The 27,563-nt window shown below is 43.3% G+C and overlaps 1 protein-coding gene across 4 annotated transcripts in view; it reads left to right on the forward strand.

Moving 5' to 3' along the window:
• Positions 1-468: 468 nt before the first annotated feature.
• The window catches only part of SEMA5B (semaphorin 5B), a 360,750-nt gene continuing 333,655 nt past the window's right edge, over positions 469-27,563 (forward strand). For 2 of the 4 annotated variants that reach the window (XM_088662258.1, XM_088662252.1), the window contains exon 1: positions 590-912. The gene's annotated coding sequence lies outside the window, so the exon portion shown is untranslated. Of the gene's footprint in view, positions 913-27,563 lie in introns of all 4 variants that reach the window. The other 2 variants (XM_035128943.3, XM_035128952.3) reach the window with 2 other exon arrangements.

A 27,563-nucleotide genomic window follows, 5' to 3' on the forward strand; every position in this document is an offset into this window, starting at 1 on the left:
CGCTTTGAGGAATTAAAAGGAAACGCACATTTCGTAGCCTGCTTCTTCCCGCCCCGCCCTCCTCCCCAGTTTCCCTTTGCATTTCTGCCCTTGGTCATTTGCCCAGGCACAGAACACCCCTGCATTTGCAAGGCAACTCGTACTGTCGGGTTGCATACAGGAAGGCAGGCAGGCGCGGGAACGGGGGTGGGGTAGTAACAGCGGCAAACCACGCGGTCGGTAAATCAGATTCGGTATAAGCGATCGTTCTAGGATGTAAACGAGGTGAACTGATGAAAATCTCATGCACTCAAAATATGAGTTCAAAAAGATCCCCAAACGTTATTTTCCAAAGGAGGCGCTGGCCGGTTTTCTTTAAGAGCCATTATCAAACAGTGGAAGCTTCAGCATATATCTTAATTCCCACGACCAGGGTTGTTGGTGGGGAGCTGCGCGTAAATAAGTGCCCTGTTAACTCTTGAATTGGTTAGTTGACATCAGCGCAGAGTGAGAGCTGGCAGCCCCTTTTGCTCCCTCCCTCCCCTCTCCGCGTCTCCGTCTCCTCCCCTCCTGATGGAAAAGGGTTGAAGCGTTTCTGATAGGAGCCTGGACTGCTCCTGGCTGGAAGGGAGAGGGGGACAGAAAGAGAGAGAAGGGAAACAAGGAGGGTGGACTCAAGCCGAAACTCCGAGGCGGCTGTAGTGCGCCGCGGACCTTGCTTGCTTGGCGGTCTTTGGGACTCAGGAGGCCCCCACGGCAGCTTGTAGGATCGCTGGGCTTTCTCGAGGGCTGTTGTTTTCCTGGGATCTTCCGCGAGACACCCCCCTCCCCCAAACCGTATTACGTCTGCCGCCGCGGTAATTTCCTTCAGTGTAAAGATGTGCGTGTGAACGCTTGCAAAAGCTCTATCGCCCTGGAGACCTGAAACAAAGGGTAAGTCGAACCGCGTCCACTGTATGAGTGGTGGCATGCATGCGAGGGGGGAGAATATTTTAAAACATGCTACCCACCCTCCGCATTCGACGTGCATGGAGAAGTTGCAAAGTTTAGGAACTTGGAGTTGTGGGGGGTAGGGGGGAGGAGTCCGGGGAGGGAGGGAGGGAGGTGTAGTTGTCTCGGCAGAAGGATGGAGACGCAAAGCCTTTTTGTTTGAAGAGCGAGTTTGAAAGAAAAGCTTTGCTTCATTGCGTGGCCTCGTCTGCTTTAGTCCCCTTTAGCAGCAAAAGCACAAGGGGAATGGAGCCGGGCTGCCCGTGGTGGTCTGTTGTTTGTTGTCTTAATGGCTTCTTGGATGCATTGTAGTCTTGAACGTGCGGTGTACCAGGTTAAGGGGTCCCCTGACGTCCCTCTGTTCTCCGCGCACTACACCCCCCCCCCGACTTTAGCGGCGGTTGTGGAAACCAGGGGTGGTCTCCAAGCAGTTGAGACGCTGAAGAGGAAATTAACTAAAAGCTCGGTTAGTGTTGCCTGATTCTGTCTAAATCTCTCCCCCCCCCTTCCCATTCCATTCGTGGGGGTTGTAAGCAATAAGATAGCTTGGGGGTTACTACACAGCAGGATGGGATGCCTGGGAGCGAAGGGTCGGTAGAGAATCAAAATACATAATTTCTTTCTTTTCTTTCTTTTCTTGTTCACGTGGTAATTTGCCTTTGTGGTAGGGGTGGCCCATTAACTTTCTGCTCACGTCCTGATGAAGATCAAAAGCGGAGGGGAGAGAGGGAAGCAGAGAAGCTTGCAGGGCTCTCTGGTTTTATGCATTGTTGGAAATAAGAGGAAGGGGAGCGGATAGAAGGAGGGGGAAATCCTAAGTCCAAACAGATCTTAGTAGATGCAAGACATGCACCCTCTTTTCCCTTGTCACTTTTTTTTTAAGTTGCTGATTTAGATCTCTTAACTGTTCCTTCCACTTGCTGCATTGGTGTGCTACTTCATTCAGAATGTTTCTACTAAAAAGCGGGAGGGGGGTGAGTTGTAAGAGAACATTTAGGAGCCTGACAGCTCTCTCCTGCAGCAAATTCTTGACGCCTGCTTGTTTGGGACAGGAGTGGAGGTGGGAGGGGAGGCAAAGTGTGAAGATCCATATCTGTACAGGTTTACAACATGCAACTTTGAATTTAGAAATCCATCCTTGCACTTTAAAAGAAAAACCATCCCATCCTCACTCTGCTCAGTTTGCAGGCATGTGGACTTTCAGCACTTGTTTCTCTCTGGATTTTGTTGCTTTGGGGGGGGGGGAAACAAAGTGATGTAATGAAGCCTCGGTTCCAAAATATTTTAAAAAAACATTTCCCCACAAGTTCAGGTTCTGACTTGTTTCTGCCCCCCTCCCTCATTTAATTCCTCTTTTTCATAGCATTGATTGAACTGCAGGCAGAAAAGGCATCCAGTTGAATGAGTTTGAAGTCTGGCTATCATGTCTTTCCCTCCCTCCCCATTTCTTTCTAAACATTTGGTTATGGGGTGCCTTGGAAGAAAAAGGGGTTCTAGCTAGTTCTTGATATTTTAGGGGAAGGAAATCTATAGAATTGATGAGTTGTGCCCATCACAGAACTGCTTGTGGAGGAGTTAAACTTCCTTCCTATGTCTGATCTACAAGGCAAGTGAAGAAGAGTATTCTAGTTGGCAACTGCAGAGAGACTGGGGTGGGAGGTGAATAATTCTGCTGATATTTAAGCAAGTTACTCAGGGTTTTTAAATAGCTGCTTCTTTTTTCAACCTCCTCTTGAATCACATGTTTCTTTCCTTCTGACTGAAACTTTCCCCTCCTCTTTCAGATTGGATTGTATGATTAATAGACTCTGCAGAGTAATACAGATCAGGCAGGGGAGGGTATGCGTTTTAAGCCTTGAGTGTTTGGATCAGTCAGCAGAGGGGTGGTATTATTATTACTGTATTATTATTTAATCATTCCATATATATTTGTTGTTGGTTGTCCTGACATTCCTTCTTGGGTTGGGGTATAACTTGGTAGTACCATCAGATGCTGGGCAAAAATGCTTTAAACGAGTTCTGGTGCCATTTGTTTCGAGAACAATTTATTCCGTTGTTGACGTTTGCGTTAAGAATTGCCAGGCTGCTCAGACTTAGCACACTGTTGTGTTAAGGGATTGCTCCTTATTCCCATAGATGACAGGATGCTGATCCTAGAACATAAGGTGTGCCCCTTGTTTTTCAGAGTTACCGTGGTCTTTGGCACTCAAGCAGAATGAGCACTGTGGAGTCCCATATCCTTGAATTTCTGTAAAGCTTGACAAATGTGTGACAAACTTTGTCTCGAGATCTGTTGGGGTTTCATCATTTTCCTTGGAACACGTTTTGCTGTGAAAAAGATATACCGACTGTGAAAAGTTTTAGTGGAAATCTAGGCTGTTGACTTTGCTTGGCAAAAGGGGGCAGCATCAAACAGCACCTTTACCATTTTTGAGTGTCTGTGTATGTATTCCATCTTAAACATTGAATAAGGTGCAGTTCCTATTATTGGCTTATGATTTTCAGATGATCTCACTTGGCCCATGTTTTTTATTTTAATAGTACTGCTCATCTGTGTAAAAAGTTATACAATGAAGACATTAGTTTGTTTTGTAAGGGAGAAATTAGTGCTGATTACAGAAATGGAAAAAGCTAAAAACAGCAGCAAACAAAATCAATATGTTCAGCAGCAGCAGCAGAATCAAAAGCTTGTTTAAAAGGGGATTTTTGCTAGTGAAGCTCACCCTTTATGTTCTCACTTGGTCCTTTCAGTCTGTGGAACAGACACTTCTACAAGTGCCATGTGATGTCCATTCTGCACATGCAAGGAATTGATATTTTAGTGTGGTAGCACCTACCCCCTGCCTAGTGACATTAGGCAACAGGCAGACAACATCACTATATTCATATTGATACCTGCTAAAAACCTTTTTGTTTAGGTAAGTCAACCTAGACATGTAACTTTAAGAGGTAATTTTTATTACCGTACATATGGCTGTTTTAAAACTGCTGGTTTTATTTCTATTTTGACAAAAAATACATCAGGTTGTTTTTAATGTTTGCTTTATTGGTATTCTTAATTATTTTAATCCAGGGGTCAGCAAACTTTTTCAGCAGGGGGCCAGTCCACTGTCCCTCAGACCCTGTGGGGGCCTGGGCTACTTTTTTGGGGGGGGGGAGAATGAATGAATTCCTATGCCCCACAAATAACCCAGAGATGCATTTCAAATAAAAGCACACATTCTACTCATGTAAAAAACACGCTGATTCCCAGACCGTCTGTGGGCTGGATTTGGAATGTGATTGGGTCGGATCCGGCCCCCGGGCCTTAGTTTGCCTACCCATGTTTTAATCAAATGCTTAGAGTTTTTCTGTTGAGAACCGTAAGCAGTAGATACATTTTGTTAAATAAAAGGGAAGGTAACCTCTAAGCACTGGGGGTAGAGTTTTCCACATATGGGTTGGCACCATAGAAAAAGTATTTTTGTAGGTACAGTAGTCATGAACTTAGACTGCAATCCTACATCCACTTATCTGGGAGTAAACACCACTGAAGGCAAGAGGGTTTGTGTCTGAGTAAATATGCATTAAAAATTCATGATAAACTGATTTAAATCCCTGGTTAAAATGCTGTGTGGACTGGGTTGCAAGAACGTAGAACAAAGCCCTCAATTTAGTCTGTTCATAAATTATCTTCCACATAATTTATATCATTTCTTTTCACATTATAAAGAGAAATGAATGTTTTGTTCTTTTGTCCTTAGCATCTTTTGAGAACTCATTTAATTTCAGCCTAGCAGGGTGTTATTGATCAAGCACTACTGATCGTTCTCCACCCCCCACAAACCTTAAAGTGCATTTAAATGTTTAACTCCCTCTTTACCAACAAAGTGACAATAACAATTATTCTTATGCAAGCAAATATTTCACAAATCTATGGTGCAAACAGCTTGGAAAATTGAAAGTGTATTGGTGTATGTGTGTGTAAAAATAAATCTGTTTGCTAGTCTTATTTTGAATGCTGAACTCTGGCAAACTCCTGGCTTTCCTCATCAGACAGTGTTTTATTAAATGCAATTCACTTGCCTAACTTTACAGGATTAGTTTTTGGATTTCACATCCTGAGAGGGCCTTGTCAAAACATTGGGACTGCTTTCTTTGTTTAGTTTTAGTATATCTTCAGCTTTTCTATAATATTTATTCTGAGGCGCTCAACACAAGCCTGATCCAAAGTGCATTGAAGTCAGGGAAGGTATCCTCATTGTTTTCCCCCACAGGATTTATGATCAGAACCCTCCTCTGTTTCTTGGGTTTTGTAATGGTGGCCCCTGTTGATTCTGATCTTGCTTTAGGTTGGTTTTACTAGTTCATTTGTTCTAGAAGGCTATCTCAATCCTCCTCCTCGGTTTCTGTTCTCTTTGCTAAGCCAGGGGTCAATATCTGTGCTGTGTGGAGCATGGCATAAAATAAAATCAGACTACAATCATGGTGAAACTTTTCCATATTAGAAAACACTAAGCCTGTTTAATTTCTGCCTGCCATACAAGCTGTTAAGGGCAAAAGAGCACAGTTTTGCTGAATGCCAAGCCTAAACCAAAACATAGGCTGCCATTCTGTACTCCCTGTGTTTCACATTAGCCCTTTTGAGGGAATACTGATTGTGGAGCTGTATTGGCAAAAAAATAACTTGTAAGCAAACCCACCACAGAAAAGATGCATCCTGGTTGCTAGGGAAAAAGGAACTATGGAGGAGATCCCAAGGACTAGATCAGGCATCCCCAAACTTCGGCCCTCCAGATGTTTTGGACTACAATTCCCATCATCCCTGACCACTGGTCCTCTTAGCTAGGGATCGTGGGAGTTGTAGGCCGCAGTTTGGGGATGCCTGGACTAGATGATAAGAAAGAAGCAGGAAAGTGCAGTAAAGGTGAAGAGGAAACTGCAGATCTTTAGGACTCCAGGGATTTCTATTGCTTGGTGTCCAAGCAACTCACTTATCAATCATAGCTCTGATGCCACTCTTAGAAAGGTTCCTGCACAAATTTCTTCATAACTTGCTATCTAGGGGCGCTAGAGACTTAACTCTTTAAAAAAAGAAGATGAAAGCTTGAAGTCTGGAGTCTCTGCCTGGGGGTGGCCAGTGAAGGCATCCCATGTGCTGTGTTGTCCCTGGGTGCTGTGTTGGTGCCTCTTACGTAGAATATGCCATGGACTAGCAGTGAACAGTATGAGAGACTGAAACAGGATCTGGAAATATCCTGATACAGAATCCAGTGTATCCACTTTAAAAATTCTGGAATGAATGGAGGAACCTATTCCTAGGTGAATGCATAAAGGGTAATAAAGAATATAGTGCACACTGTCTTCGATTTGGCTTGATCTACATACACAGAAACTGTAATTTCAAAGAATTTACTGATCAGACATTTGAAATCTGAGCTGAGTAAACATATGTCTAACAGGAAAGAAAAGTTATTTCCCACAGATAAGCAGCCTTTTTATAGTCGGATTTAATTTTAATATACCAAACTGAGAACTTGGAATTCTTCATATATTCAAAGCTCATTTTGGCATTTTCAGCAAAAATTACATCATGTATGTAATTGAAGTTAGAAATATCTTGATATTACAGGGGAAATTTAATAAGTTGCTATCAGACTGTCACAGCATGGTGTCCAGCTTTTTGCCTTTGTTCCCGCTACGGCCAGGTTAGGTGCCCAGAGGAACGGGAATTTCAGAGACTCATGCTTTTCATTTCTGCAAAATAGAACATCTGAAGTCACTGAGCTTGTATGTAATTATTAATTCATGCGTTCATTTTTCATATTTATGACCTTGTAACACCCAAGGCGACATACAGGAAAGAAAACAACTGTTCTCACACTAGCCTGAATTCTCAGGACTGCTGGCTGTCAGATTGCTTTCTCACCAAGCCACATATTTTGCATCACACTAGCATCCTTCCAGTAAGTTTCAATTTAGCATTCTCAGTTGTTTTCTCCCCCTGCTGATGGAGCTTAAGCTTTCCATGGAGATGTGTGAATTTCCTCCCTTTTGCATGGGACCTAGAGGCATGGAAAGAGGATGCTTGTGCACAACCACTGTCGCTGCTTTCACATGACATACTGGTAGATAAGCAGTGGCCTCTTGTTAGCATTCATATCCTTTATACCAACTTCACAGAGCTAAGTGACTTACAGTCTCTGTCCTTGGTTTCTCTGGGTGATGTCTATGAATATTATTGTTTTGCAGGTGGGCAGCCAAGACTGAGAGGGAAGTACTTGCCCAATCCCAAACAATGAGCCAAACTGGGGTTTGAATCCAGTCTTCCTGTGCTACCTTTCAGCCCAACAGAATGTGCTATCCCTTGATAGACCTCCTTGTCAAGGAATGGTGATAAAGCAAGTTACTACCTGGAAATCTTGTGTGCATTTTTACTGAACAGCTGGAGTCTGCCTGTTCTGGCTTGTGGGAGGTGGGGGGGGGAGGACTTCAGCAGCACACAGGGGCTCTGCCCATGCATGGGTCAGAAACTGCAGCCGTCTAATTTTCATTATCCTGATTTACTACCTGAGTGCCTCTCAAAGGTATTGCAGTGTGGTACAGCTGCCCTTGCGCTTATCATTTATCATACCTGCAAGGGTTGCACTCTGCTCTTGCAATGTCTAGCTGGAATTTCAAACACAGTACCTGTTGTTAATTTCTTTTCTGTCCCTCTAAGTAAGCAGAGAGGGATCAACTCTGCAAAAAGCAAGCCTCTGATTCTGTCCTGTCCTGGTCAGTGCAAGCTTTACTGCTGGAATGCAAGAGGCTCAGCATTCCTTCCTTTCCAAGAATTGTACTCTTCTTCACAATGTATAGATAATTATTATAAACAACTCCTTACAACAATATTCCAGCTTAGTTCCCAGCCTTTTTGCTTTCTACAATGGACTATTCCCTAAATGCACTGCAAAGGTAGCGGCAAAAGTTAGTTTTTCTTATGTTTATCTAGTTCAGATGTACTCTGCATCTCCCCTGGTTTCTTGTGCGGGGTTATATGAACCCCTGGTTTCTTGTAAGCAGTTGTATGAACTTCAGGATTTCCCCATTCATATTTTCATTTATCAATGTATATATTTCATTTCTGAATCACCCTTCCTCCCAATGGAGCCCAGGGTGATGCACAATATAATAGAGCAGCAAAGTACATCCAATAAATAAAACACATAAATATCTATAAAATATCATAACCATGAAAATGCAATAACCAGCTGCAGCTGTTGGGTGAAAAGGCAATCAGCAACACATGTGCTTTTGCATTGCTTAAATTCTCTTGTCCTTCGATTGCTCCTTTGCTATGCCACTATCTCAAGGATGGGGAGCAACACCCATCATTCTTGATATTGACTATGCTGGCCTTATGGGAGTTGGAGTCCAACAACTGGAGAGCCATAGGTTCCTCACTTGTAGTCTGTCTTGCATATAGATATTTTCCTTTGCTTTGTCTGCAGATATGCAACGATAAGCAGCCATCTGCCAGGGTGTCTTTGTTTGATGTATAGGGGAGGCGAGAATCATTCAGTTAAGTAACCCTCCATTTACAATCTAAAGAGATGTAGTTGTCCCACATGATCATCTGTTCATATACAGTGGGCCACAGAAGTAGAAGAGCAAGTTGTGTTTCCTCTGTATCTTTCCCTTCCTTGTGGTTATTTCAGACCAGATATGGCTTGGCTTATACAGTTGCTGGCAAGTTCTAATCTCCAAATGGATTTAGGTACATACTTGAATTAACACTTAATTTAGGGATGAGACATGGTGTGCCTTTTTGCTTGTGTTACTGAATAAAATTAGAGGGTAGGGTAAAGTGGTGTAATTTTATTGTGCCATTTTTTCATAGTCCCCAAAAGGCTTTGCAGAAGTTGGCAAATTCATTTTACAAATGGCTTGGGTGGTTCTTGATCTGTATAAAAGTGGCTGATATATTCCAGCATTTGGGCTCATAACAAATATAGTATTTTCCCTTGAAGAGTAACTTGCTAGCTTTATGGTGTGGTTCAGCACCGGGAAAATACAACATAGTATTTTAAATGGTGTTTGCTTTCTCTAATATGTCTTTGAAATACTGAAATGTCTTGGTTTGGAATGAGCCGCTCAAACGTACTTATCTTGGAGTTGCCTTGTACAGCTAGGCTTCGCTGCATTGCCTTTGAGAATTATGAGTTCATTATACTACTGCAATGTTAATGGCACTTTGTTTTCTTTAAATTTCTTCTTCATATTTATTTATTGATTCTTCATTTGGACACAATTTCCCATGGCGCTGAATAGATGGAGCAAGTTAATTTGTAGAGGCCCAGCAATAGTGTGCTGCCTTCCGTTTCTGTCTGAGAACAATTACAGTGGTAGAGTTCAAATGCAGAGGCACCCAGAACTCTAAAATGCTCCAAAGAACAATAGGACAAAAAAGTCAGATTGCCATTTTGGTTCTTGGAGCATATTATTTGGGCTCCATTTTCACTTTTCCTGTGCTTCCTCTTCCAACCTTATCCTTTCCTCATAGCAGCCTGCTGCATACATATCTAATCTGATCTCATTTTTTTGACAGAATTACAAGCCTGGTAGATGAAGGGAACGCTGTGGATGTAGCCTATCTTGATTTCAGCAAGGCCTTTGACAAGGTGCCCCATGATATTCTTGTAAAGAAGCTGGTAAAATGCGGGCTAGACAATGCTACCATTCAGTGGATTTGTAACTGGCTGACTGACCGAACCCCAAGGGTGCTCATCAATGGCTCCTTTTCATCCTAGAGAGAAGTGACTAGTGGGGTGCCACAGGGTTCTGTCTTGGGCCCAGTCTTATTCAACATCTTTATCAATGACTTGGACGATGGGCTTGAGGCCATCCTGATCAAGTTTGCAGATGACACCAAATTGGGAGGGGTGGCTAATACCCCAGAGGACAGGATCACACTTCAAAATGACCTTAACAGATTAGACAACTGGGCCAAAGCAAACAAGATGAATTTTGACAGGGAGAAATGTAAAATACTGCACTTGGGCAAAAAAAATGAAAGGCACAAATACAGGATAGGTGACACCTGGCTTGAGAGCAGTACATGTGAAAAGGATCTAGGAGTCTTGATAGACCACAAACTTGACATGAGTCAACAGTGTGATGCAGCACCTAAAAAAGCCAATGCAATTCTGGGCTGCATCAATAGGAGTATAGCATCTAGATCAAGGGAAATAATAGTACCAATGTATTCTACTCTGGTCAGACCTCACCTGGAGTACTGTGCCCAGTTCTGGGCACCACAGTTCAAGAAGGATACTGACAAGCTGGAACGTGTCCAGAGGAGGGCAACCAAAATGGTCAAAGGCCTTATGAGGAACAGCTTAGGGAGCTGGGTATGTTTAGCCTGGAGAAGAGAAGGTTAAGGAGTGATATGATAGCCATGTTCAAATATATAAAAGGATATAGAGGAGGGAGAAAGGTTATTTTCTGCTGCTCCAGAGAAGCAGACATGGAGCAATGGATTCAAACTACAAGAAAGAAGATTCCACCTAAACATTAGGAAGAACTTCCTGACAGTAAGAGCTGTTCGGCAGTGGAATTTGCTGCCAAGGAGTGTGGTGGAGTCTCCTTCTTTGGAGGTCTTTAAGCAGAGGCTTGACAGCCATATGTCAAGAATGCTTTGATGGTGTTTCCTGCTTGGCAGGGGGTTGGACTGGATGGCCCTTGTGGTCTCTTCCAACTCTGATTCTATATTCATGGTCATTTTCCTTCTAAGTTCTGTGGGGCCATGGATTTCTATGCTCTCCTCCTTCACCCTTCAGTCAGCCCCTCTCTCTCTCCCTGCACTTCATTGCCTTCCCCTGCACTTCCCACTATTCTGCCATGTTTCTGTTGGTGATGAGCTGCCATCTTGTTCACCTAGAGCCTGCCATGTGTGCTGGCCTTGTTCTAAAAGCCCAGCAGAGAAAGAAGTGGAACTCAATGTACTGATGCTTCCCCACAAGCCTGCAGTTTATTATGGGACATCAGGGTCTGTAAAAGTCCTATCCCATCTCATATATTGTATTGGTGCTGTCAGGTTGTATTATCATCCAAATTAAATCTCTACAGAACAAGATGATCGTAACCAGCAGGACTATGCATCAGGAGGAAAGGGTATTTGCTGCTGCCAACAATAGAGGACGAAAAGCTTGAACCCAAGGGACTGCTCTTTACACATAATTTCCCACCATTTTATTGAATATGCACTGCCCCGTCCTGGATGTAGTCTTCTGATGCATGGAAGTGCTATTAAAGTGCTATATTTCATATTGTTGCAAGTTTCTGCTACTGTAATGATAACTAACTTATTTTTCATATTGTTGGAAAGGTTTTTATTTTAACAGAATGGTGGATAAAATTAGCAAGTAGAATTTATAAATGAGGGTGAAATTTGCCACCTGATATTGTAAATTATTATTATTATTATTAATTCATAATGTTTATAATCCTGTGCAATTTCCATGTTCACTGTACTTCCCTATGCACTAGGTGATGAGAGGATGGAAAAGTAGTTTACTTTAAAAAGATGAAAGTGGCTTGACCGAGGCATCAGTTACCATATGACCAATACACGTTTAATTGTCCCATTGTTGTGTCTAGTAAAGCAGGTTTTGCAGGTTTTTGGATCAGCTGAAAACCTGCAAAACCTAATTATTAGAGGCTTCTTATCTTTGAACCACCTTTAATTCTCTGAAAAACTGCCACCTGTCTCTGCAGCCTAACCTGAGCTATATTGGATCCATACTTGGTTCTGGTGGACTAATAAACAAATACTAGTGAGCTGGCCACTTTAAATATAATTTCCATTTTTACATCTTAAGCGTGCAGCCAGCCAGCATCTGTTTAAAACGTACTGAAATAAATTAGGCATCTTCTGTTTATTTCCAATGGCAAAGCTAACACACCGCTTGGTTATGAGAGACATAATTAAAAGCCAATAGATCGTGAAAAATTGCAGGCTTATCGGAGCAGCCGAGCCAGATGAAAAGCAAGTTGAGCCACGGCATGTTTGCCATTGAGGTGTAGCAGAAAGTGCATTTGGAAGAACGCTTCATATGCTGCTTCGAAATGGTGCTTTCCTCATGACCAGCTTCTGGAACAGATTATCATGATTGTAGGAAGCACTTCAAAGCAGATGGATGTGGTAGGATATTTTACTCAAAACTTTGCCTTTCACAGAACAGAAACTGCAGAAAAGCTGCATGGGCCCCAATAACAACACTTCTTTGTTTTTTAAAAAAGGACCACTGCAGATTCACACTATGCAAAATATAATTTTAGATTTGCCAGGAAGGAAGAGAAGAAGCTGTCTTAGAATATGAGGTCGGTCTATTTGCCCTACTCTCTGCAGGGGTTTGGGCAGAAGCCTTTCATAATACCAGCCATTTGGTCCTTTTAACTCATGGGTAGGCAAACTAAGGCCTGGGGGCCGGATCCGGTCCGCGGACGGTCCAGGAATCAGCGTGTTTTTACGTGAGTAGAATGTGTCCTTTTATTTAAAATGCATCTCTGGGTTATTTGTGGGGCATAGGAATTCGTTCATTCCCCCCCCCAATATAGTCCAGCCCCCCACAAGGTCTGAGGGACAGTAGACCGGCTCCCTGCTGAAAAAAGTTTGCTGACCCCTGTTTTTAACGCCATATAATTGAGCATGGGACTTTCTGCTTGCAATGCATTTGCTCTCCCACTGAGCTATAGTTCCTCCCTCTGGTGGGAGGGCTGGTGTTGCCCGAGTCTAGTTGTTGTTGAGTGTTGTTGAGTCTGCAGTGTGGCGTGGTGCAACCATGATGTAAGGCAAGGGAAGGTTCAGGCAGGACACCAGGTAGAGTCTAGGCAGGACTCTGGGAGACGCAGAAATCACTCTTAAAGGAACAAGTTGAAACTGAGCCCTCATACAGTAACGGCAACAGGTGCTGCCTGATGGTCAGCACAAATTGTGCTGCAAGGTCCGGCCCAGCCAGTGTTAGAAACTGAGATGTGAAACTAGTAGCTAAATGGCACCTTAAACCTAGGTTGTGGGTGCAACAGCGGAATGTCTAGGCACATTTTTATAGCAAAAATACAACGCTGAAAATGAATAAACAGCAGCTAAAATATTATGTTCATTTTTCACATGGTCTAGTCCAGGCTTCCTGAACCTCGGCCCCCCAGATGTTTTGAGACTATAATTCCCATCATCCCTGCCCACTGGTCCTAGTAGCTAGGGATCATGGGAGTTGTAGGCCAAAAACATCTGGAGGGCCGAGGTTGAGGAAGCCTGGTCTAGTCCTTCCCCTGCCCAACCCCCCTAATATTCTTAAGAGGGTCTCTTCCCCAGTCTTCAAAAAGTAGCTGGAAGTGAGGAGGCAGAAAAAGGTCCTCCTTTCCTTCCACTCTGCAGTTTTAATCGAAAATCTTAGGCACAGTACTGCACCCAGAGCTCAGAAGCTGCTCGTGCTAATAAGATTCCCTCTCGTAAAATGCGCTTAGAACAATGGGAGTTTCGGACACTGGGCCCAGCCTTCTCTAGTAGCCTCCTGATGCTCAGGTCTTCCAGTGTATGCTACAGTGGAGTCCGAGGATGGCAGTGGCTTATCCTCAGGCCAGGCAGGGGGTACTAACCCCACATGTTCTTTGGGTTAGCAGCGCCTATGGGCTGGCCCTGCATGCCCTTCAGGTTTGGAGTCCTCATCCCTATCTAATGAAGAGGACTCCAACTCCCGGTCCCTGACCAGGTCTGGATTGTGCCATTTCACAGTTGAAGTGGGGACCATATGAGTGAATGTTCCTCCTCATGAATTATCTCCCCAACACTTCGAAAGTGAGTGTGTTGGGGAGAAGGTTATTTGTCTGGCTAGTTGTTTTGCCACTTTGAAAAGGGCCTGTGAGCCAACAAAATGAAGGAGCTCAATTTCTGCTCTACACATCAGTAAATCTGTATAACTGAATCCCAGCTTAATTGAAAGGAAAATGTGGGTTTGCTATAGACACAAAGCCAGGCTGTGTTGGGTTGTGCATGATGCTGGTGTCTGCTAGTACCGTAAATAACTAGTGAACAATGCTTGACTTGGCTGCTGCAACCTTCGCCAAGGAAAGTAAGGCAAGTGCAAAGAGCAAAGATGTAAGCTTCTTTAAAGGTGGCTGGTGGTTTTTGTGTGTCGAGGCTTCCCAGAAAATTACCTTAAATAACTCACAACTGACAACAGAATTATGGTTTGGTTTTTGGCAAATAATTTAGGGCCACAACTTTATTAAATACACAATTTTAATCCGAGTGTTGGCTTAGGCTTTTGGTTATTCACTCGTCCTTCCTAAAGAAGGACTATCCCCATCTGTCCATCCAGGACAGGACTCAATCAGCTGTCCCCTTAGGACAGGACTCACCTCATCTGCCCCACGTGGCAGGACTCACATCAGCTGTCACCATTGGACAGGACTCACCTCATCTGCCCACGTGGCAGGACTCACATCAGCTGTCACCATAGGACAGGACTCACCACTGTCCGCTTGGACAGTTCCTGCTCCGACTTCCGCATGGAAGTCAAGTAAACATACCTGGGAGTGAGGAGGTGGCTGCGCCCAGTCATTCCCTCCTCACCTTCACCAAGAATGTTCCTCAAGGCTCTTGCTCTTAAAATTGGGCCCACCATTCCCGCCAATGGCGGGATGGTAAGGACAAGAGTGTAAGCCCTGAGATTCCTTTAACGGAATACTTCTATATGGAGCAAACGGAGGTGAGGGTAGGCATCCGTGTGCCACCCCCTCTACCAACCGATTAACCAACCAAAAGCCTAACCGCCAACCTAACAAGTTGTGACAATTTGCTAGCGCAGTAGGCGAAAACCAAGAGGCACAGCCAATCAGCCAATTGGAAAAATTCCTACTGACCCCTGAATACAGGCGGCCCCGAAGGCAATAGCAATGTCGTGCTAACCTGCAAGAAAGAAAGGGCGGGTGGGAGGGGTTCAAACGCCAGGCAAAAATGTGACCAGAAAATGGTGGACGCAGCTTTAAGAGAGGCCCCAACAACCAATCAGATCCAAGGAATTTGCATACACACGCCCCCCATTACTCAGCATGAGCTGTGGCCTTACACAAACCAAACCCTAAGCTAAATTTCTTAACAGCCCTACCACAATCCGCTTTATATTAGATGATATAAAGCGCTTTCTCAGTCCCAACCTAACTTTTTGTTGCAGTGTTTAAAGCGAGGATGACAGAAACATTTTATATATACAAATACCTGTGGTGCCATGTCTTGAGTTCTCTTGCCTAAATGAAATATGCTTTGGGCTGTTTTTGCTCAAGCTCTTTGCTGACATTAGTTAAATCCCCCTAGGAATAATGTTTACAGATGGGGAAAGTAGGGGAAGTAATAGCAGCTTAAGTGATTTGCTCAAGGCTGCCCATGGATCAGTGGCGGAGGATTAACAAAGGCCTGGTTTCAGTCAACTGTGGAAAGCAATCATGCCTTTTTAGTTTGGTGGAACAATATAACTGGAGTTATTTTCTGTTAAGGTGAATCTGTGTTGTTTACAATAGCAAATGCATTGATAATTCAACTTAGAAATATATCATCTATCATCTATCTATCATCTATCTATCTATCATCTATCTCCAAAGACTGGTAGCAATGTGCCTCGTTACCAGATAGACGAGCACTCTTCAGCTATCGTATGCTTTGGTAATTTTAAAAATATATATGAATAACCCCTTTAATTGTCTCTTTTAAAAGTTGCAGTTTTGTTCAGTTGCATGTCATGCTGGTAAATCACCCTTAGTTCTCTTTAAAACCAAGCTACAAATATTAATTTTTTTTCACAAGTTAATTATTTTAACATTTACTGCGCATGCTTCTGCACAGTGGGTTCTGCCTTGGTTATTAATAACCATGCTGTGCTCTTCTGTACAGCTGAGAGACCCCTAGTGGTTGTACCATTGTTATTTCTGTTCCCATATGGCTGCAGCCTATCATAGAATCATAGAGTTGAAAGGGACCACAAGGGTCATCTAGCCCAATCCCCTATTGTTGTATATCACATACTTAAACAGATTTAATTGCTTACTTCTTTTCCAAGGGCACTTCTGCTTATACAGTAGTGGGGGAGAGGGGCTGACTGGTTTGGACAACTTCATCAGGGACTTCTTACTATTCATATTCCAGGATGCTTTGGGAGAAATCATGACGACTAAACTGGTATCAGACCAATCTAAATTTGTAGTGTAGATATGCCTTTGGTGTTTCATGGTTCAATTTGCTTTCTTTTGTTCTAAAGGTAAAGGTAACGGTACCCCTGACCATTACAGTAGGTCCAGTTGCAGACGACTCTGGGGTTGCAGCGCTCATCTTGCTCTATAGGCCGAGGGAGCCAGCGTTTGTCCACAGACAGCTTCCACAACCAGAGCAGTGCACGGAAACACCATTTACCTTCCTGCCGGAGCGGTGCCTATTTATCTACCGGGTACTTGCACTTTGACGTGTTTTCGAACTGCTAGGTGGGCAGGAGCTGGAACAGAGCAACGGGAGCTCACCCCATCGCAGGATTTGAACCGCCGACCTTCTGATCAGCAAGCTCTAGGCTCTGTGATTTAGACCACAGCACCACCCGCGTCCCTTTCTCTTGTTCTACTGCCTCCAAATATCCTTTAGCCGAAGGTTTCTCAAACATTGGTGTCCCGCTGTTGTTGGACTACAACTCTCATCATCCCTAGCTAGCAGGACCAGTTTTGTTCTACTTGGTTTCTTCACATATACAAGCACAAGTTGCATATTGAGGGAGAGGCAAACAGTTTACACACTTCCACTGGGTAGCAGATCTACTGCCTCAGATTGGCTCTTCATAGAGAGGCACTTGGCTCCCTAGGCTGCTCTCAGCCCTTGACTCCAAGCTCGCTTTTACTTCTACCTCAAACTGCTGCTTCTGTTTTTATTATTCTACTTAAAATCTTATTGTACATTCATATATACCTCTCTGTGAACTTGTACAGACATGTACATTCATGTAAAAAGTAAGCTAGCAGGCTTATAAAAGGGAAAAAGTGAGTGAATTTGTAATGGAGAGGAGGAAGTTTATGTTTGAATATTAAACTGGTAATAGCAGTTGCAAGACATGGTAAGTGAAAGCCAACTTTCGATAAACCTGTTTATGTGGTGTTTGTTGTCTGTCTCCCTTAGTAATGTTAGATAAAATTGTGATGTTTCATCAAGCTGCTCTTTCCATGCTTCACGCTTCCCCAACCTAGTGCCCTCCTGCTGTTCCTGGACTACAGCTCCTGACCAGGGCCGTCTTAAGCATGCCTGGCACCCTGGCGCGACGGATCCCTCCGGCGCCCCCGTTTCCTGGTGTGGCGGGCGCATGCAGCGCGGCTGCTACCTGGAGGGCCGGCGCCCTGCACCATCCAGCCTGGCTGCCCCCTGTTGCGACGCCCCTGCGCGCGGCGGAGGCGGCCCCAGGCCTGCGCACCTCTGGAGAGCGGCCTGAACAGCCGAGAGGTGCGCCTAGGGCTGCATCCGGCGCGCCTGGGGCGGCCTCCGCCGCGCCTCTCAGCGGGCGCAGCGGCACCCCTGGTGGCCTGGTGCCCCACGCCACCGGCCCTGCTCCTGACCTCTGGCCATGCTGGCTGGGGCTGATGGGAGTTGGAATCATTGGAAGGCACCCAGTTGGAGAACGCTGCTGCGCACCCACAGATAGCTTAAATCCACTCATCTTCTTTTAGCTTTGGGTAGGGGATTTGGAGATTGAAGAGAAGGTCTGTAAGAGTTCCAAGTTCTTGTGAGTTTCCCATTCTGGAGAAATTCTGTATACCAAGAAACCATCTCCTTAGCAAAGTTCACTTAAAGGAACATCCACTAGCCATCACACCCTCCACACTTACCCAGGCTGCTAAGAAATCTTAATGTTGCTTTTTAAAAAAAGCCAAGGCTGTGTTCAGTTCTTTCCTTAAAACAACCTGTTGTGAAAGACTCGACCCCACCTTTATCACATGCTTCTGAAAACACGGAGATACAGTGCTGAGATAGGGAAGGTTAATCTGCTGAATATCTGCCATGCAGGTATTTTAAGTTGCAAAACTTGCATTACAGTACTGAAAAGGTAGCACCTCTGCCTGCTTTACTTGTTGCATTGCACCTGGAGTGGTCAGGTTCTGTTGACATTAGTCTTTTTGTTGAGAGCATGTTCATTCTGACGTTTGTGGTGTAGTTGTTATAGTGCTGGATTAGGACCTGGGAGACCAGAGTTCATAATGAAGCTCATTGGGTGACCTTGAGCCAGTCACTGCCTCTTAGCCAAGCCTTCCTCAGAGGGTTGTTGTGAGGATAGAATGGGCAGGGGACGACGACACCATATTTGTTACCTTGAGCTCCTGGAGTAAAGGTGGGAGCTAAATAAAACAAATGAATGAATGAATGAATGTGGATGCTCCCTTCCTCCTCAACATCATACCTGGCTAGTAGTTTCTGCCTGACCTTGCCACTACTTAGTAACTTAGTAACAGATTTCTTTAGCACATGTATATCCTTCAGCAAATGCAATTTAATCTACTGAATATGTAGCATTCGTGTTGATCCATAATTAATTCATATTTGTTCTCGGAGTCAGTGGATTCCTCTGGTGTAACCTGATTTCCTAAGTATTTGCTTGTTTAATAAACAGCATAATAAACAAGTTGGTGGGGAGCAGCAGTTGTTAGGGTTTGTTGTCTGCTTTGAGGGTTAGATAATAAGCACACAGAGTGAAGGCTGTCATTTTTTCCTCATGTTGCCAAATAATGGACTGCACTAATGTATTCACAGTCTGAGGATCTCCAAGCAGTGTTTAAAAACACTTTAAGTTATGCAAAGAGGGACAATAGGATGATAAACTGATGAGGAAACACGATTCAAATCATGGGCCTCCTGAGGCTTTTTGTGCTGCCTGACTGTTCATTGCCTCCCTGGGCTCTTTCAGGATGAAGGGTGGGATATAAATGGAATGAATGAATGAATAATGCAATATATTTCTCTTCTCATGTACCACCTTTTCTGTGGTTTGCCATGTGTTCATTGTCTGCTTTGGAACCATTTAGAAAAAAATTCGGGGTGTCTTCCTGACACAATCCCAGCCAATCAGGGTTCAGATTAGGCAGTGAATTTCAGTCACATTGGATGCATTACATTTTATTATTATTATTATTATTAGTTAATTTAAATTTGTAACCTGCCTTTTTACCTAATGGGACTCAAGGCAGCTTATAGATGTAAAAAGGAGTCACTAAAAATGTAGAAAAAACAATAATTAAAAATAAATTAAACATTAATAGAATCAAAGCTATATGCATATATCAGATGTGTTTAAAAGATTCCAATAATTGCAATAAAAACAGCACCACTTTATTGGTTACGAGACAAAGCTGGATCCAGGGTAAAGACAGAATTGGCTGCACACTATTGTAAGGAAGCCGTCGAGATTTGGTTGCATTGTGGTGTCAGAGAACCAAATTTGTGTGTGAGCGATCCTTACCCTAATTTGAATGGGTAGACTTTTTCACCTGTCTGTGAACAGTTTCTTAAATGGAGGGTGCATTTTTGTGTGTGTGATTTTTGAATAACCGTACATAACTCTGGAAACTGACATTTGGCATCCAAGGATTTCATATGGAAGTCATAACTGAGAAATGCAAATTGCAGAGGCGGTACTCCTTGTCACTGTGAATTGTGCCGCTTCTTTTCTCATAAGGAAACGGTAGAAACCAAAATGCTACAAAGAAGATGTCCAGTGCTGTGCTTCAAAGTACAGTGACAGCTGTAGCTCTTTTCTCCAGTCCACTTACTATAATCAAGTTAGTAGGGCTGCTAACAGACCTGCTCTTTGGCCTTCAGCATCACCCAATTCTGCAGTGATCGGCAGGCAAAAAGCTGTGGTTAATAATACATCTTCCCACAATAGTTATTTGATGCCTGTTTTCAACTTTTTAAATAGGATTTTTACTGTCTGGTTTTATGTAATTTCGTTGTAAACTGCTTTTTCTTTGAAATTGTATTATATAAATATTTTAACAAAGAATTAGTTACAGGTAGGTAGCCGTGTTGGTCTGCCATAGTAAAAATAATAATAATCCTTCCAGTAGCACCTTAGAGACCAACTAAGTTTGCTATTGGTATGAGCTTTCGTGTGCATGCACACTTCTTCAGATACTTGAATTAGTATCTGAAGAGTAATTCAAGTATCTGAAGAAGTGTGCATGCACACGAAAGCTCATACCAATAACAAACTTAGTTGGTCTCTAAGGTGCTACTGGAAGGATTTTTTTTTATTTAACAAAGAATAACAGTGCTGAAGGAAGGCACTGTTGCATGTGTTGGGTCAAACATTGGCAACTAACTCTACTAGGCAAGAAATTGCAGCAAGCTGGGGCGACTGATCTTGGGGCCAGGGATGGGAGGGGGGGGGGATGGAGAAAAGGAAACAAATGTATCCCTTCCTTATCCATTTACACTTCGCATTTAGGGATTGCGAGGTTCTGAGATGCAATCTGTGCTTTAGAGGCGCATCCAGCGTATACATCACCGCAGCTGCTATTTCTTTGTATAAAAGAAATGCATACAAAAGCTTTTGAAGCAATAACAACAGTGAACTGGAATGCACTCACACAGAAAGTGTTCCATTACAGTAAATTCTCTTAGTAAGACACTGTGTGTGTGTGTGTGTGTGTGTGTGTGTGTGTGTGTGAGATAAGAGATTCTGGGTCAGGGTAAAGAGTAACATAGCATGCTGCACATTTGCAGAAGCAGCTATTACCACTTTGTGACAGGTGGAATTGATTTTGCAGTTAGGTAAGAATGATTCCAGTGTGGCTTTATTGAGCTCATTGGCACCTGTTACTAGCAATGTTAAAAAGGTTAAATGCTTTGCTTGTTAAAGCCGGACATGGCCAACAAATGGGAGTAGGCTAGAAGAACAAAAGGAACTGTCTGTAATAATCTTTCTGGAATGAGTCGCAGGAGCAGGGGACCTGGCTGATGTATTAGAGATGTTTGGTGACGCAGTCTCGGTTAAGGGGTTGGACTGTGTGACCCCTGACACCTATCCAACTATAAGCAGTTATATTCTGTCGCTTGGCATTTTCAACACAGTTCCAGTTAAATATTGGCTGTCAAATAGGGTACTGCTGTATTCACAGAGGTTACGGTAATTCCCATGGTGCTGCTGCCCTGCAACCTGGACAATGGAATGTGCACTTTGAAATAACCTGATACACTAAGACCAGATAGTCAGGAGTCACCTCGTCTGTTTCCTGTTCCATCCCTTGTCTGCTGTGTTGTGTTGTGCAGTGACTGAAGGAGGATAATAGATGACACGACTGTGAGCGGAATGAGCTCTTCATACCTTGTTTTTAACATACTGTAGCACCAAAGAATTTAACGATATGCATTTGACGTCTCTCTGCATTGCAAACTGGAAAGGGCTACCTTGGATTCTACCCAGCACGCACTGCTCCTTTTTCATGTTTACCTTTTTCTGGGTGAAGCTCCACTAGAAAAATCTCTCTAGATTTGGCTATACTTTTTTCTGATTGTTGCTCTGTGGTGCTATGTACAATAAGAGACAGCAAAATTGGAAGGGTTATTGATAAGCATTCCAGCTTTGCTATTCTGTGATCTGCACATATGTGGCCATTCCAATCCTCCTAGTCCTTAAGGTTAAAAATCGGAGTGACCAGAACCTTTGGCAACTTCACATATCATTTGTTGGATATCTTTGGCTACCTCAGGCCCACTTGTCCAAGCTGAACAAAAACTACCAATCTTTGGTACTTTAATATCAGCACTTTCCTAACACTTGTTTCTAAGTAATTGAACATTTTATGGGTGCTTTCAGTCCGAAGATCAATTGCCTTTGCACACAGCTGAGGTTCGTGGCTTTGACAGACTCACATTGCAACCTTGCTAAAGGTAAGGGGGTCTATGCTATGTCTGCAACTGCCGGGGGGGGGGGGGTTACTGTGAATCCTATGTACGTTGCTGCGTTCATGTAGAATGGGAAAGAAAAGAGTCAGTACAGCAGAAGCCTGATGGCGGGATAATATGCACAACGTCCCTCCCAAAAATGGTTGATGTGACTTGCCATGTGTATCTTTGTGAACCAGAAACAAGTAGTTGACTTCTGTAGCTGCTGCTGGCCGCAGGCCTCAAGCTGCCAGCTATTGAAACGGGCGTGTGTGAGCTCTCGAGTCCCTTCTCCCTGTGCTGCACCATTTCCCAGATCCAAGGGACTATAAAAGTCTTGCCAAGTCTTTGGTTTTCAATGGCTCCATGAAACTCTGATTCCCTGAATCTGTCTTAGCATTGAAGTCACTCACCACAGTGACGTCTTCCATTCACTGCTTTACAAGCACTCGCCACAAAACTCTTCACTGTTCTGTGACCTTTTGATCATTCTGTCTTTGCTTTGAGGTGGGCAGCTAAACACTGTAGCCGTCAGTACACATGATGTGTCCAGGAGGTCAAAAATGCTATGTGTTACCTCTCTGCTACCGCAGGTATGCAACCAGACTATTTTATTTTATTTCTATCCCACCCTTCCTCCCAAAGGAACTTGGGATGGCAAGCAACAAACCAGCAAAAACTAAATTAAGAAATTGAATGAAACAATAAAAAATTAAAATACTTGAAGGCTGTTCTCAGATTTGTCCACAGTAGTAAAACTACATCTAACTTTGGAATTGCTTCATGTTCCTTCTCCGCCCACCACTCTCTCCAAGACTTCATCCTGATTGTTTTCAAGGCTGATCTATATGGCTACTATGTATGATTGATATGAGTGATCCCATAATAGCAGAACAAGTGAAAGGGCCCTAATTCAATTTTTTTTAAAACAAGCTGGTAAAAGTTACATTGCTGTACGGGTAACTCGCAACTTTTGTGTGGGTTACATTCCAGGGATGGTGTCTATACGCAAAAACATGTGTAGTCAAGCCACCCCTTTGAACAGAGCCCATGAGAGCAGTCTTACCTTCTGGAGCTGCCGTTCCAAATACAGTGGTACCTCGGGTTAAGAACTTAATTTGTTATGGAGGTCCGTTCTCAACCTGAAACTGTTCTTAACCTGAGGTACCACTTTAGCTAATGGGGCCTCCCGCTGCCACCACACTGCCAGCATGCGATTTCTGTTCTCATCCTGAAGCAAAGTTCGTAACCCAAGGTACTATTTCTGGGTTAGCGGAGTCTGTAACCTGAAGCATCTGTAACCTGAAGCGTTTGTAACCCGAGGTACCACTGTATGTCTTACCCTCCAAGCAGTGCAGAGTGCTTTTAAACTCCCTGCCTTGCTTACTGGGCTCTGGGAGGTCTTCAACCACAAAACGTTTCAATTGAATGTGTTAACCGTGCATAAGTTACATGTTACCTGTATTATCAGAGCTGTTGTGAACAATCTCCCCAATTCCCTGTTTTTAAAGATGATTTTTTTCCACTGCTTACTGCTTTTTTTGTTTCGTTTTTGACATGACAGCACTTTGTGCTAAGTTTTGACGTTCTTGTTTCCTCATAGGATATAAGAAGCTGCCTTAGGTTGATCAATATAACCTTTTATTCTCTGCCCTGACTTGCAGTAACCCATCTGGGTTTAGGCAGAGGAATTTCCCGGACGTGCAGAGCACATCTGCTGAACTATGGTCCTTCCCTGTTTTTTTCTTAGCCTGTACAATGTGAGCAAAAATGCAAATCTCATTCCTTCTCCAAATAAACCTAGGTAACCGATATGGGCATACCTTGTTTACCCTCTGCTCCCTCTGTTGCCTCCCCTATATTGAATTTATGACGGTAAACTCCGCAGGTTAGGGGCCTGTCTGTAAATTGGAAGTAGGGAACCCCTTTGAATCCAAGGGCTGCAGTTCTCAGTTTGCAACCTTTCAGGTGCTGCCTGCCGCTGATGGGCAGGACTAGACAAAGGTGGGTAAACCAAGGAATGAGAGTCTTGATTTTGGTATAGTACACTACATAACTGTCATGCCATGCAAAAGTCACTGGTTTGCTATCTTCTCACCCCAACCTTTCCATTCAGGCTAGCGAAAGGCATTATCACAGATAAGGGACATATACCAGGCAGGCAGAAGCATTGAGGAGTGCAGAGGAGGGCTGGGGAGAGTCTCAGGGCTAGATACAGTGGCCTAGGAGGCCACATTTGACCCATGGACTCAAGGTTCCTTATCCTGCAGTGAATAAGCCACATAAATCACATTGATGGTGCAACATAAATAATAAATAGAGGGAGGAAACAAGGTTAAGTATGCAATCTTTATAAGGCAGCATAATAGTCAGAGCTGGGAATTCTTTCCTTTGAAGAGAATTTTTTGAATTCCTTCCATGTGTTTGACCATAAAACTTCATTGATTCTACTCCCTTGCTTTAAAACCCAGCCCCCTTGGTTTGCTGCCTTCTTCTTTGTTCTAAGGTTATTACTTCCATTCTGCTTCAGGAAAGAAAATAAGACATTTCTGCCATGAATGGAAGTACCAGTGCATTACTTAGAATTGTAGAACTGAAAAGACATCTAGGAATCGCAACTAATTTGGCTTGCATTGTTTTATTGTTATGTAAATTTTATGCATTGTAAGACACTTAGGACACAAATTCTTTAGGGAAAGCAGGATATAAATCAAGATAAGGAGGAGGAAGGAGAAACAGCAACAGTATACTAATCTTCCATATAAGAATAGCCTTTCCAATTTTATGTCCTTGATTTACTTTTGTGACATGTAAACAGCATGTTGTTATCCATTGTGGTACTTGGAATCTTCAGCTATTGAGATTGTTTTGCAACTTCAGGTGGTCTGTATTATAGATATTATACAGCTTAAATCTGGAATTGATCACATGACGTAGCACTAAGTGTGCAATTTCAACAATGTGTTTCTGTATTCAGCTGACTGGGATCCATCCATCTGCTCTGAGGCAGTTGGACCACACTCTGTTAAGGGCAGGATGTGTCGTTTTCTCTGTCTCTCCTGGGGGTAGGCGTGCTGCTTTTGGTGTTCTCCATCTGCAAATGAGCATTTTGGCTAGCTGTGCTAAACCTCACTTAGTAAGTGGAAAAATGCATATTGAACAGTCATCAAGGGTCTACAAATTCGGTCACTGTGGCGACCCCCCCCTCTGGCAACCATCCTTTTCTACATCTGACTCCACACTGCACTTCAGAGACACATAGAAGCTCCAAAACACAATGTGTTTGACCGTGGCCTTTTAATCCTAAGCCTGGACTTGCACAATATGTGTGTTTGTGTGGCTTCCCAGTGTGTGCCAGATGACTGAGGGTGATGTGTGGGACAGAGCCCTTGATGACCGTGCAGAATACCTGGCTACACAAGGCCCAGCTAACATGTGGACTTGAGTTGTTTGATACCTTTGTGAGAATTGTAGGATTTGTTGGCATGATACATGATCTGTGATAGAGCAGCTGTTCTGGCATGAATCCTTTTTTTTTAAAGGCATCTCCCATAAGGTTTGAAAGCTGTTACATTTGTATGTGCACGTTCTTCTAATGCTGGAGTCAGCAAACTTTTTCAGCAGGGGGCCGGTCCATTGTCCCTCAGACCTTGTGTGGGGGCAGACTATATTTTGAAAAAAGTAAAAATGAACGAATTCCTATGCCCCACAAATAACCCAGAGATTCATTTTAAATAAAAGCACACATTCTACTCATGTAAAAATATGCTGATTCCTGGACCGTCCGTGAGTCGGATTTAGAAGGCGATTGGGCCAGCTCCAGTCCCCAGGCCTTAGTTTGCCTACCTAATACCCATGTTCTAATGCATTGTCAGATCTGCTTCTGTGTACTGCATAGCTGCCAAGTCTCCCGTTTTTCCCAGGAAACCCCCGTTTTTAAAACCGTTTCCCGCTGCCATCCCGAATGGTGAAATATCCCATAATTCCCCCGGATTTCTTCTGGTGCCGCTCTGCCCATATCTGGGCACCAGAAATCGGGCAGTGCCAGCGCCGGAAATTGCTTCTACACATGTCTGGACATGCGTAGAAGCGACTTCTGGTGCCGGTGCTGCTGATCCCGTATTTTTATAACCGGGACTTGGCAGCTATGGTGTACTGTATCCGGTGTTGTTTTTGAAAGCTGGCACCACAACACAATTGTTATCACTATGTTTCATTTTATCCTTTTGCATCTGGGTCTTTCAATTCCCCTATCTTTTTTGAAGTAACGTAGCCAGAGAGTCACTGAGTGTCCTCCACACAACTTCTGTCCTTTGCAGATAGTTTGGAGGGGCATATTATTTAGGGTGCATGTTCAGTTCATGTTGGGTGCTGGCCAGGCCTGTTGGTTCTCACTGTTTTCCTGCTTGACCTGAGAGTAGGACCACAGACATAGCCAATGCTCTCCTGAAGCTGTACATTTGGGCTAGCATTTGTAGTGATTTTATGTACTTCTGTTACAATGAGCAGGGGAAACACAGTAACATAGGAATTAGCCTTATAATGAATAGAACTGGGATCATAAGCATATAAGCAAGGTGAATTCTGTCGCTGCTGAGCTATGGCCCTTCCCTAAGATGCCTCTCTTCATTTAAAAGAGGCTTCAACGCATGTTGTGTTTTGTGCATTGTTCCAGTTGGTAGGCTTTCATTGGGCCACTTCTCTTTTGGTAGCAGTGACTGGCATCCCACATGAGAAGGAGCTATTGCTAATCCCAGGTTTTTTTGCATGTTTATTGTAAAATAAATCTTACATCAGAAATATGTATGTGAACCTTTGCTACATAAAATATTAATTGTGCCTGTGGAATCCACTCTGTTCAGCTGAAGGTAGATTGAGTTTTTAAAAAAATCTTTCAGAAAGAAAGCAAATGTAGGAATTTAAGTAAAGTATTGATATATTTGACATCCTTCTCATAATGGAGTATTGAATCAATTTCCTTTCTTCTTTTAGTGCTTTGACGCTAAAAGCACAGTTTCTTTCTTGAAGGAGTATGACTGGAGTTTGACTGATTTCCTATCCAAGAACTTGTTCAGATAGGATGCCTTACTATACAATATCCCTATAGGGGAATGTAGGCACCAATATGCTTCTGTTTCCTATATTGCATGCTAGGGCCCTCTTGTAAGTACAGGTTCACTCATGCAGGTTGATCCCTCATGGTTTGCATCATTAATTTTTGATTTGAATGTGAAACACCTATTGTGGATCACATACAGAGCTTTCATGTTGGCTGATATTTTCTCACATTTAAAACTGTGAGGCAGATCACAGATTCAGCTGAGAGTTATTAAGTGGTGAGATAGATATTAAGGGATGCACATGCATTCGGAGAGAGTTAAGGATTGATAAGAAGATACACCTTGGGAAACCTGAGTTAAGCTAGCAACCATTGTATTATTTAAGGACCTACTTTTAATTTTTGAACATTTTGAGAGTTTTGGTAGTGCCTGCTAATGAGATGGTTTGCCATTAGATGCAGGGATGCATTAATCTGAAACTGTTTAGTCCGGTTTTCATAACAGTAAGATTATATGCACTGCACACACCATTTCCCCTAAAAGTGATATACTGGGAAAGATAACTTTTAGGAACCAAGTCAATAGGGTAATGCAGCATTCTTTCATAG

The sequence above is a fragment of the Zootoca vivipara genome, chromosome 1 (genome assembly GCF_965207765.1).
Source record: "Zootoca vivipara chromosome 1, rZooViv2.hap1.1, whole genome shotgun sequence".
NCBI classification, from domain to species: Eukaryota; Metazoa; Chordata; class Lepidosauria; order Squamata; family Lacertidae; genus Zootoca; species Zootoca vivipara.